We start from the raw sequence: 10,669 nt of genomic DNA, 5'->3' as shown, positions 1-10,669 counted from the left end.
CAGTAACAGGGGACATCCTTGGAGATGAATCCAAGTGAAAGTGAAAGATTTCCACTCAGAATTTTCCCGTAGCTTCTGTTTTAAAAGACTTCTTTTCTTTTTTCCTAAAAGGTGTTCCTTTACTAATGAACAGAGATTACCACAAGGTCTTGGAAATGAATCACATAAATGCAAGCAGTCACTTGCTCGCAATGACATTATTAGCTTAGCACAGTAGCCTCACGGCAGTCCTAGATGCCAAGCTCTTCACGTGCAAGTACAGTAACTGTCTTGTTTATTTACTTTTGCTGCTAGGGATTCTTAACAAATATTTGTTAAGTGAATGAATAAAGGTTCATTCACCTGGTCCAATTTGAGTAACCACATTTGTCTCCTAGTTTTAATTGGTTAAAAACCAGTAACTGCAAGCCATTATTAAATTCTTTCTATCAAGCTTACATGCTTCCTTAATTTCATATCTTCATATTATCATAATAGCTCTATAAATTTCCCCCCTTCATATTTGGTCCTGTAAAACTACTCTTTTAAGAATACTTATAACTTAAATTTTTTTTCACTTCTAGGTAGCACTTATAAAGATTATAAATTATCAACATAATTCAATAACTTATTTTCTCTCTTTATTCTCTTCATCAGAACTTTGTCTTAAAACCACACACACTACACACACACACACACACACACACACACACACACACACACAATTTTAACCCTAGCTTTGAGCATTTGCATAAACATTAACCTAATGCTTTCTAGTCAACATGATAGTCCCTTAGGATATCTCCAGCGAACCAGAGAGGGTTGAGATGATTTAATACTTGCTAAAGGAAGAACCAGTGTTAGGAAGAGCAGAAAATGTTCTCTAAAGAGTAAATAGACAGATTGTAAATCACACATTGAGGGGCTCTGAGAAGAGGCTAGTATTCATACTCTGACAATTCTTACCTATGGAGTTTTATGCAATGACGAAGCATGAGTAGATAGGTTTAGGGTACATTATAGCAAATAGTAAAGTTCATGATTACAGGAATAGAACTGGGCAAGGCTTGCAACATAAATTCTAAGCCACATTTACTTAAAGTAAAAGAATTTGAAATATTACGTGCAGTCATAACACTAATTATAATTTAAATAATTTTCAGTATTTCATTTTGCAGTGGAGAAAAACTGAATACAAAGTGTTACATTGCTCAGAGAATTTTAATGCCCTCTGAAATGATTACTCAGGATTAAAATTATAGCAGAGTATAAAACATAGAATATTAAAAAATATTAGCCTCCTTTTAATTCAACATGTCAACATACATGACACATTCTAATTCAGATATGAATTTCAGAGATGCAAAATATTTTCCATATCTGCAAAAAACCATTGTGTCTACAGTTTATCTTATCAGTCATAATTGTACATCAGGGTCCAATTCTATGTTTGAAAAAGTTTTCTAGTTGCAGATACATTTGTTTTCTGTACAGAAGCCAGATTTACTGTTTTATTGGAACGATCTTGAATTTCATTTGATTTTACCATCATTATTGTCACAAAATCACCATGAAGTCCTCATAATGTACTTTCATACATTCCAATGAGAATTAGCGCAAGTAAAGGATTCCCCGCCCCTTTGGGGATTTAATCATTGTGTAGTTGAGAAAAATGCATGTCCTTGTAGATGACATTCCAAGAGAATTTAAATTTATGATTTTTCACTAAGTCAGATTGCTTTTTAGTCTTTAACATCTTTAAAAAGTTATTTTATATTTAGGCTGATTAAATTTTTTACATCATATAAATCTCTTCTTTTGAAGCTATTTTTCTTTTTTTTTAAGAGTAATTTAGGTTGACTGCAAAATTGAGAGGAAGGTACAGATTTTTCACATGCTCCTTGCCTCCACACATGCATAGTTTCCCTATTATCAATATCTCCACCAGAGATGCCCTCCGCCCCGCCTCTGCTCGCCTCCCACTGGTACCTTTCATTCATCAGCACACACAGATCAAATAATCCTCCAGTTAGGTTCAGGCTTGTGGGTTAACAAGATGACGGGAGGTGTCAGTAATGGCTACGGTTTTCAGAGAAGACTGGAACGGCTGCAATGGTGAGGGACCAGCAGGGCGGTCCCTCTCCCCTCTCCCCTCTCCCCACCCAGGCATCAGCTGCCCAACTATATGTCCAACTGTTCTTGACCTTGAATCAGGAGGCAGAGATGGGACCAGGACATGCCAAGGCCTCTGTTTAGCCCAAGTGAACGTCAACCAGAACTTTCTACGGAAGAGCTCACGTCGTTAGGCTGTGCCTATTTTGTGGAGAACAAGTTATGCTGCCCCCTGAGAGTTCAGCTGTCATTCAGGGTCATTTATAAGACTCCAGGGCTGAACATGTGAAATTGCCTCCTGGAGGTAACTCCCTCAAGACAGGTGGATGTCCCCGTGTCCACTATGAGAAGTCTGTGCGCGGCCTGACAGGAGGGAAAGGGGACAGACAACTGCCTTCCTGAGCGACCAGAAGAAGACGAGGGTGGAGGGCGGGGTTCTTTCGGTGGCGCTCCCCGGGACGCGGGGCCCTCAGTTCTTCAGCTGAGCCATTTCATATAGGTACACAGCCAGTATTTTGGTTCCTTCTACGTAGTTATGCCTGTTGAGCTTTTCATTCTGGGAGTGGGCGCCGTCTTCGGCTGACCCCATAGGCAACAGCATGACATTCTTGCCTGTGGCCTCCTGAAAGTCAAAGTCACAGGAATACTGTCACTTCCCTGGTTAAGTCCGGCTCCACACCAAAAACTGTTTTCAGCACTTTCTTCCCAGCCATGTAGTGAGGTGGTTGAAGTCGGACACCCAGGGCTTCCCACCATGGCCCATGTACACTTGGAACTTGGGGCTGCGCAGCTCAGCAAACTTCTTAGGTAGCTTGTGATCTGCTCGCTCATGGCCTCCGGAGTCATGTTCGATACGATCCTGATGGAGAAATTGCCCAGCATCTTCCTCGGAATCACTGTCTTGGCCCCTGCCCTGGAGAAGGCGCCTTCAATCCCCTGGAGGGACAGGGACGGGTACCGCCACCTGTGCATCGGGATGTCCTTCTTGCAGTCGTGCGGCAGAGTCTCTGCCCCCACGTCCTTGGTGTATTCTGCGGGTCAAAGTTTATCTCGTAGTACAGCTCCAGTTCCTCCTCCGTCATGGGGGCCTCGGCCCCGTGGAGGCCAGGGATGAGGTCTGTCATGGCCTCGTGCATCGAGCCCCCATACACGTGAGTGCAGGTCTCTGTCACTACATTCCACCTCGATGAGGAAGTAGCAAATGCCCCTGAGACCGTATGTGATGCACGGCTTCTTCTCTTCCAGCCAGTAGTTGTCAGAGATGCAGAAGTAGTCCACGTCTTTAGAATGTGTCTTTTCGGGCAAAAATCAGTTCATCTAGGCCTTCGGAGCCCCGCTCCTCCATGCCTTCCAGACAGATGCGAATGTTGACAGGCACTTCCCGACTTGTTTCCTGGAAGGCTTCCAGGGCGTTCATCCAGCCGGCCACCGGCCCCTTATCAGCCCTTGTACCTCTCGAATACAATTTGCCGTCTCGCTCCACCAAGGTAAAGGGCTCGCTGTCCCAGCCGTCTTCCAGGGCTGCCGGCTGCAACATCCAGATGTCCACACACACACACCGTTTTCTTCTGGGGGTCGGAGCCCAGTTTGCCAAGTAAAATGGGAGGAAGTGGTATCTCTGAGCCTTCAGGGAGCTTCTGTTTTCCCATATCCACCAGTTCCACAGAGCCGCCCAGGGGCTTGATGTACCCAGCTGTGACTTCCACTATCCTTCTGATCTCCCCTCTCTTCTCGGGGCCTCGGGGATACACACTCTGGATGGCCATTCATTCCGCAAGTTTCTTAATGTAGAGATCCTGATTTTCATCAACATACTTAAACTGGGTAATGAGGGCTGACATCTTTCAACCGGACCGCAGACCTTGGAGAGTCCTGCCGGGGCCAAGCTGGCTGGCATTACTGCTCCAGTCACGTTCTGGAGCCTTGACGCCCACTAATGGCAGTCCATAGTTTACCTTAGAGTTTACTTTTAGTGTTGTACTTTCTATGAGTTTTTTTTTTTTTAATTTTTTAATTTTGTAATTACAGTTGACATATGAAATTATATTAATTTCAGGTATATAACATAGTGATTAGACATTTATATAACGTGCAAAGTGATCACACCAATAAATCCTGTACCCATTTGACACCATCCATAGTTATTACAATATTATTACTATACTCCTTATGCTATACTTTACATATTCATGATTATTTTATAACTATCAATTTGTACTCTTTAATCTTTTCCCTTTTTATATCCATTCCCCCAACGTTCCTCCCATCTGGCAACCATGAAAATGTTTTCTGTATCTATGAATTTGTTTCTGTTTTGTTTCTTCGTTTAGTTTGTTCTTTAGATTTCACATATAAGTGAAATATGTCATTTGTTTTTCTTTGTCTGACTTATTTCTCTCAAGGGTAATATGCTAAGTGAAATAAGTCATTCTTTGAGTTTGAATAAATGTATAATGACATTTATCCATCATTATAGTATTATACAGAATGGGTTCACTGTCTGAAAATCCTTGTGTTCTGCCTATTCATCCTCCCATCCCCAACTGCAACCTCTGGCAACTACTGATCTTTTTACTGTCTCCACAGTTTTGCCTTTTCCAGAATGTCAAATAGTTGGAATCATATAGCATGTAACCTTTTCAGATTGGCTTCTTTCATTTAATAATATATATTTAAATTTCCTGCATGTATTTTCATGGCTTGGTAGCTCACTTGTATTTAGCACTGAGTAATATTCCATTGTTTAGATGTCTTATAGTTTACTTTAGGACATCATTGCTTCCAAGTTTGGGCAATTAACAAATAAAACTGCTATAAACATCTGTGTGCAAATTCTGTTTCTTTGTTTTTTTTTTTTAATAGCAGGGTTTGTACTTGTCTTCAAGAAAACAAATTTATACATATTAATAATAAATTCGATCAATCCTAAAGTATAAAGGGTAAAAAATGAGAGTCTCATCATCCTCCAACTGTCCTCTTCTTTAGTTCCTCAGAACTAAGGTTAACTACTCTTAACAATTTCATTATATTTGGGCAAAACATAAGTAAAGTTATTTTTAGTGTGACAGGGCAATTTAAAAACAAATAAGAGAAAGATATTGAGATCTTAAGAATTTCTTTCAATGTGGAAAAGAAATCCACTTAAACTGTCTGAAGTAAAGATTAATACATAAGGTGTCCAGGTATATTTTGTAAATATGTCTAGTTTGTCTAGCTGTATTCTAGTTTGTACAGATATATCTTAGACAAATGTATGAGTTGTCAAGATATATTGTCTGGACACATCTAGTTTGTCTATTCTAGTTTTCTATGTTACAGAAAAATATTGAAGTGAGAAAATAAGACTAGAAAACATCCATAAATAAATTGTTCTTAGCAAAAACTAAATGGTGTCAGATTTATTTTTTTAAAGAACTAAATAACAGATTAAAAATAAATAGACAGTAACATACTATTTAAAAAAGAGTTGTGTCATTTCTTTTATTTTTTTAATAACAGAAAACATTTTATTATAATACAAGATAATGTTTCTAGGAAATCAAGGGCCATTAACAAAACATTTTTCAAATGTTGTAATCATCTACTATAATTTACTAATATTGAAGGCTAATGTTTATTTTTAAAGTTTTTAAAACATTGAATTTTGAGTTATAATTTCAAAGAACAAGAGTCAAAATGGCCTGTATGTTCTTGATATTAAATGATTAAAGAGAGTCACAATTTTCCTTTTCTTTTAGAATCCACATATTTTACCTTAACTGAAACTTTTCCTTCATGACTTATCAGTTCAAGGGTTCTTAACTCCAATAATTTTCTAGGCTTGAAGAGAATTCTAAGTTTGTTTTCTACAGTTCACCTCATCATTTCCTAACCATATTTCAACAAGCTACTGTGTTTACTTTTCATCCCCTGCTTCAGAATTTTTTGTGGTTTTCCTTTTTTCCTTCTAGAAGTTTTACAAATAAATCTTCAGAATATTATAGCATAATGTGTTCTTTTGAGACCTCAGAAAAATAGCTATACATATACAGAAAAGAATTGGCTTTCTTACTACATTTGTGCAGAGAATATCAAATAAAGAACATTTTATCCATGGAAAAGTAAATTTAGCTTAAGAAAAAATATTTAAAGTGGAGAGAGTCTATTTATTCTCAGAAGTTAAGAAAAACATGTCAAAAATAAAAGTCTAACAAGAAAACATTAATTACATCTGTTTCGTGACTACAAGTATGTTATTAAACATATTTAGTTGTTCAGATAAAGTGTTTTAAACTAATTTTTTATAAATGTAAAACATGATTATCCAAAGTAGGAAGATGTCTATAGTGATTATAGAGCTCAACTATCTCTTCAATATTAGCATCACCAATAAGACCCCAGCTGTGTCTACCTCTTGACTCTACACCACATTCCTCACTTTCTCCTACAGGCATTCTCTTTGTATCTCAAATAGGTCAGCTACCCTCTGGACCTTTGGGTACTGCTGTTCCTTTCTCCTGTGACATTCTATCCCCAGGTATTTGCACTAGTGATGTCTGTCTTCTCATCATTCAAGGTTTAGCTCTTATTTCATTTCCTAATTGCATTATCTAATTAGCTTCATTAACATTGGTTAGCTCCCAAATCTCACTTTGTGTTGTTGTTTTAATAGAAATTGTATCTCCCTAAAATTGTTATCCTCATTAATAGTCTCTTGCCTGTCTTCTCCTCAGATTTAATTTGTATGTGAGTGGGATATTTTTGTCTTATTCTCTTTATATAATCCAATCTCAAAAGACTGAATGTCTTATAATAGTTATTAAATAAATAATTTTATAATTGGACTCTATTATACTTTTAGCACCTAAACAGACTCAACTCTTTTTGATCGGGCATAGAGAATCATAACATTTTACAAATGGAAAGACTTCACATTCACAGAACTCAACTATCTCTTCAATATTAGCATCATCAATAAGTATCTAATTTGAATAAACTGTCAAGGTTGAATTTTCTGTTATGCAAATCCAATGCCTTTTAACAACTGCCTTTTCTATATTGTCGTAAAGTTATTTTATAGAGTAAACATAATTAATTTATTAATTCAACACACATTTATCTATCTAAGACCTATTACATATCAGGAAATGCTCCAGGGGTTGAGATATATCATTGAACAACAACAAAAAAAAAACAATAAAAAAAAAAAACTTTGTTCTCATGGATCTTACATTCTAGAAAAAAAGAGATAAACACTTAAATCGAATATAATAAACATAAATGTCAGAGTATATGAAAAGGTGATATGTAGAACAAGATGAATATGATCAGTAGTTACAGTCAGGACAGGTTGAAATTTTAGAGAAGATATTCAAAACAGGCCTTATGAAGGTGAAGAAAATATGTAGAGGAATGCGGGGATCATTACAGACAGAGAGAATTACCAGTGTAAAGGCCTTAAAAAGGGGAGCAATGGATCTGTGAAAGAAAAGCAGAGAGACTAGTGTGACTAGAATTGCACTGGTGAGATGGAAAGAAGAGTAGGAAGCAAGAGGGGCGTGTGTGTGTGTGTGTGTGTGTGTGTGTGTGTGTGTGTGTGTGTGAAAGAAAGAGAGAAAGAGGGAGAAATTAGGGTGCTACAGCATGTTGTTGGCTAAGAAATTTAGCTTTTAGTAATCTACCAACAATGCAAGGCATGATGAAAAAAAGAGAGAGTTGCTAAAACCAAATAACAACTATTTAAATGATTTATTGATTATGGACATAATACCAGTATAGTATAAGACAAATGAATAATGACATGAAAGACACTGGGAAGAAAGAATCAATGACACTGATGACTTCCTGGATGGGTTGGAAATACGTAGGGACTAGATTCAAATCGAGAAAAAGAAGTCCAAAAAACTGTAAAACCAGAAGAATTAAACATTGAAAGAAAGAGGAGAGAAAGAGATTATTTGAAATAAAGAATGATTTTGAAAAAAAAATTAATTCTGGTTGATAGACATCTGAAGAGATATATTTAGCTCAAACCTCTCATCTCACAAACCCTCATTTCCTTCGTAGCAAATAGCTATACCTCTTTATTCACAGAGTTAAAAATTATCAGAAAGGAAGCTTTTTAACATTTTGACACCAACCTTGCAAACTGATCTGCATATATACTCCTCTTTTTCTTTTTGTCTGGAGGAACCTTCCCTCCTTCTCTAAGACCCATGTCCTGGATTCCTCTTTCCTCAGAGATTTTACTCCATAGATTTTCTTTTCTTTCTGAGATTTCCAACCACTCCCTTTCCTCTGGGTACCTCCCACCAGTATTCAACAGTCAGACTTTTTCTATATTAGAATGAAAAGCATAAAACAAATCCAAATACCTAACCTTTAACAATCCCTCCATGAAGCCTCTTTCCTTTCAGCTACTGGTCTCTTGGATTCTTTTATTAAAAGTCTAAATATTTACTGACCACTGCAAACACATTTCACTCACCTTCAGCTGTGTCATCTATATTGCCCTCTCATAACTCCACTGAAACTGCTCTCAACAATGCTTCACATGATTGCCTTGCCCCAAGTTCTATGGAAGACTGTCAGTCCATATTTTATCTGATATCTAGCAAAATTTAATACTGCTGACCTGATTTCCTTTTATGAAGGGCTTTCTTTCAGTCTGTAGCCCCCATACTATTTCACTGGCCCCTTGGTTTCTTTCTATATTTGTATCTTAAATGTTTGTGATGTGAAAGGCACAGTTTTCTGTACCTTTCTCTTTTAACTCTGCTCATCCTCCTCTCATTATCTTGTTCACATCTTTGGCTTTAAATGTCTGCTCAATGTTGAAGAATCCAATATTATTTTCTTTATCTCAAGTCCTGGATTGTTTTCCAGCACAACATTCTATTCAGTTGGCTAAGTAAGAAAACCTTTAACCCCCACCACACTATAAAAATTAATTTTTTTTTCTTTTAAATAGAATGTATCCAAGTAACTAGCAATTTTTGTCTATGGAGATGAATTCAGAAATTTCAAGAGTTAAACTTTGAAAGAAATACATTTTTTGACAAAATCCCTAGAATTATTTTTTATATTAAATAAATGTAAAGCAAGTTTTCATTCATTGTTCTTGGGGGGAAAAAAATGTAAAATTTCTACTAATCTCATAAGTAAGTTATGACTATGACTTAAAAATTGTTGAAATAGTGATTATTTTCAAAAATTGGGTACTTATTTAGCAGAACTGCATCCTTGCTGAGACAAATATTTGTTATTTTTGGTTTATGGAAACTTTTTTTCTTAATTCTAAATATATATTTTGATAATACTGTCCTCAAAAAGTATTATTCATGCACAGCATATTTTGATAATACTGTCCTCAAAAAGTATTATTCATGCACAGAACTTATGGAATGTAGCAAAAGTGGTTCTAAGAGGAAAGTTCATAGTAATAAACACCTACATTAAGAAGCAAGAAAGATCCTTGATAAACAAACTAGCTCTATGCCTCAAGGAATGTGAAAAAGAAAACAAAATGAGCCCAAAGTTAGTAGAGAAGAAAGGAAATAAAAACTAAACTAGAAATAAATAAAATGGAGAACAGAAAAACAATAGAAAAGATTAACAAAATAGGAGTTGGTTCTTTGGAAGGATAAACTTAACAAATCCTTAGCTTGACTAACCAAGGATAAAAGAGAAAGAATGTAAATCAATAAAATTATAAATTAAAAAGGAGACATTATTACTGATATCACAGAAATTCAAAAATCAGAAGAGGCTGTATGTCAAGAAACTGGGCAACCTGGAAGACATGAACAAATTACAACCAAGACTGAATCAGGAAGAAATAGAAAATCAAAGTAGACCAATTACTATAACGTATAACAAGCCTACAGCTAATATCATATTCAATGGCGAAAGGTGAAAAGCTTATCCTCTAAAATCAGGAATAACACAAGGTTTCCCAATCTCACCACTCCTATTCAACACAGTGCTGAAAATCTTGGATAGAACAATCAGGTAAAAATAAAATAAAATAAAAGGTATTAGAATTAGAAAAGAAGTAAAATTGTCTATTTGCAGATGACATAATTTTATGTATAGAAAATCCTAAAGACTGAACCAAATTCTGTTAGATCTAATCAATGAATCCAATAAAGTTACAGGATACAAAATTAACATATAAAATCATTAATGATTCTATACACTAACAACAGAATTTCTGAAAAAGAACTAAGAAAATTGATCCCATTTATAATAGCATCAGAAACAATAAAATACTTAGGAATAAATTTCACTAAAAAGGTGAAAGATTCTATTGTGAAAACTATAAGTCATTAATGAAAGAAAACATAAATAAATGGAGAGGTAGTCCATGTTTATGGACTGGAAAAATCAGTATTGTCAAAATGACAATACTACCGAAAGCCATCTATACATTCCACGTAATCCCTATCAAGATTCCAATGGCATCTTTTTACAGAAATAGAAAAAACATTTCTCAAATTTATACAGAACCACAAAAGACCCAAGATAGGCAAATAAATCCTGAAAAAGATAAAAACAGGAAATATCAGACTTCCTGATGTCATGTTATAGTATAAAGCTA

General features: G+C 35.9%; 1 pseudogene; it reads right to left on the bottom strand.

Moving 5' to 3' along the window:
* Positions 1–2,560: 2,560 nt before the first annotated feature.
* Positions 2,561–3,962, bottom strand: LOC105295520 (annotated as a pseudogene).
* Positions 3,963–10,669: the final 6,707 nt, after the last annotated feature.

This window comes from Pteropus vampyrus, unplaced genomic scaffold (assembly GCF_000151845.1).
Source record: "Pteropus vampyrus isolate Shadow unplaced genomic scaffold, Pvam_2.0 Scaffold107, whole genome shotgun sequence".
Taxonomy (NCBI): domain Eukaryota; kingdom Metazoa; phylum Chordata; class Mammalia; order Chiroptera; family Pteropodidae; genus Pteropus; species Pteropus vampyrus.
The sequence above is the reverse complement of the archived record's forward strand: the minus strand, read 5'-3'. Positions and strand labels throughout refer to the sequence as shown.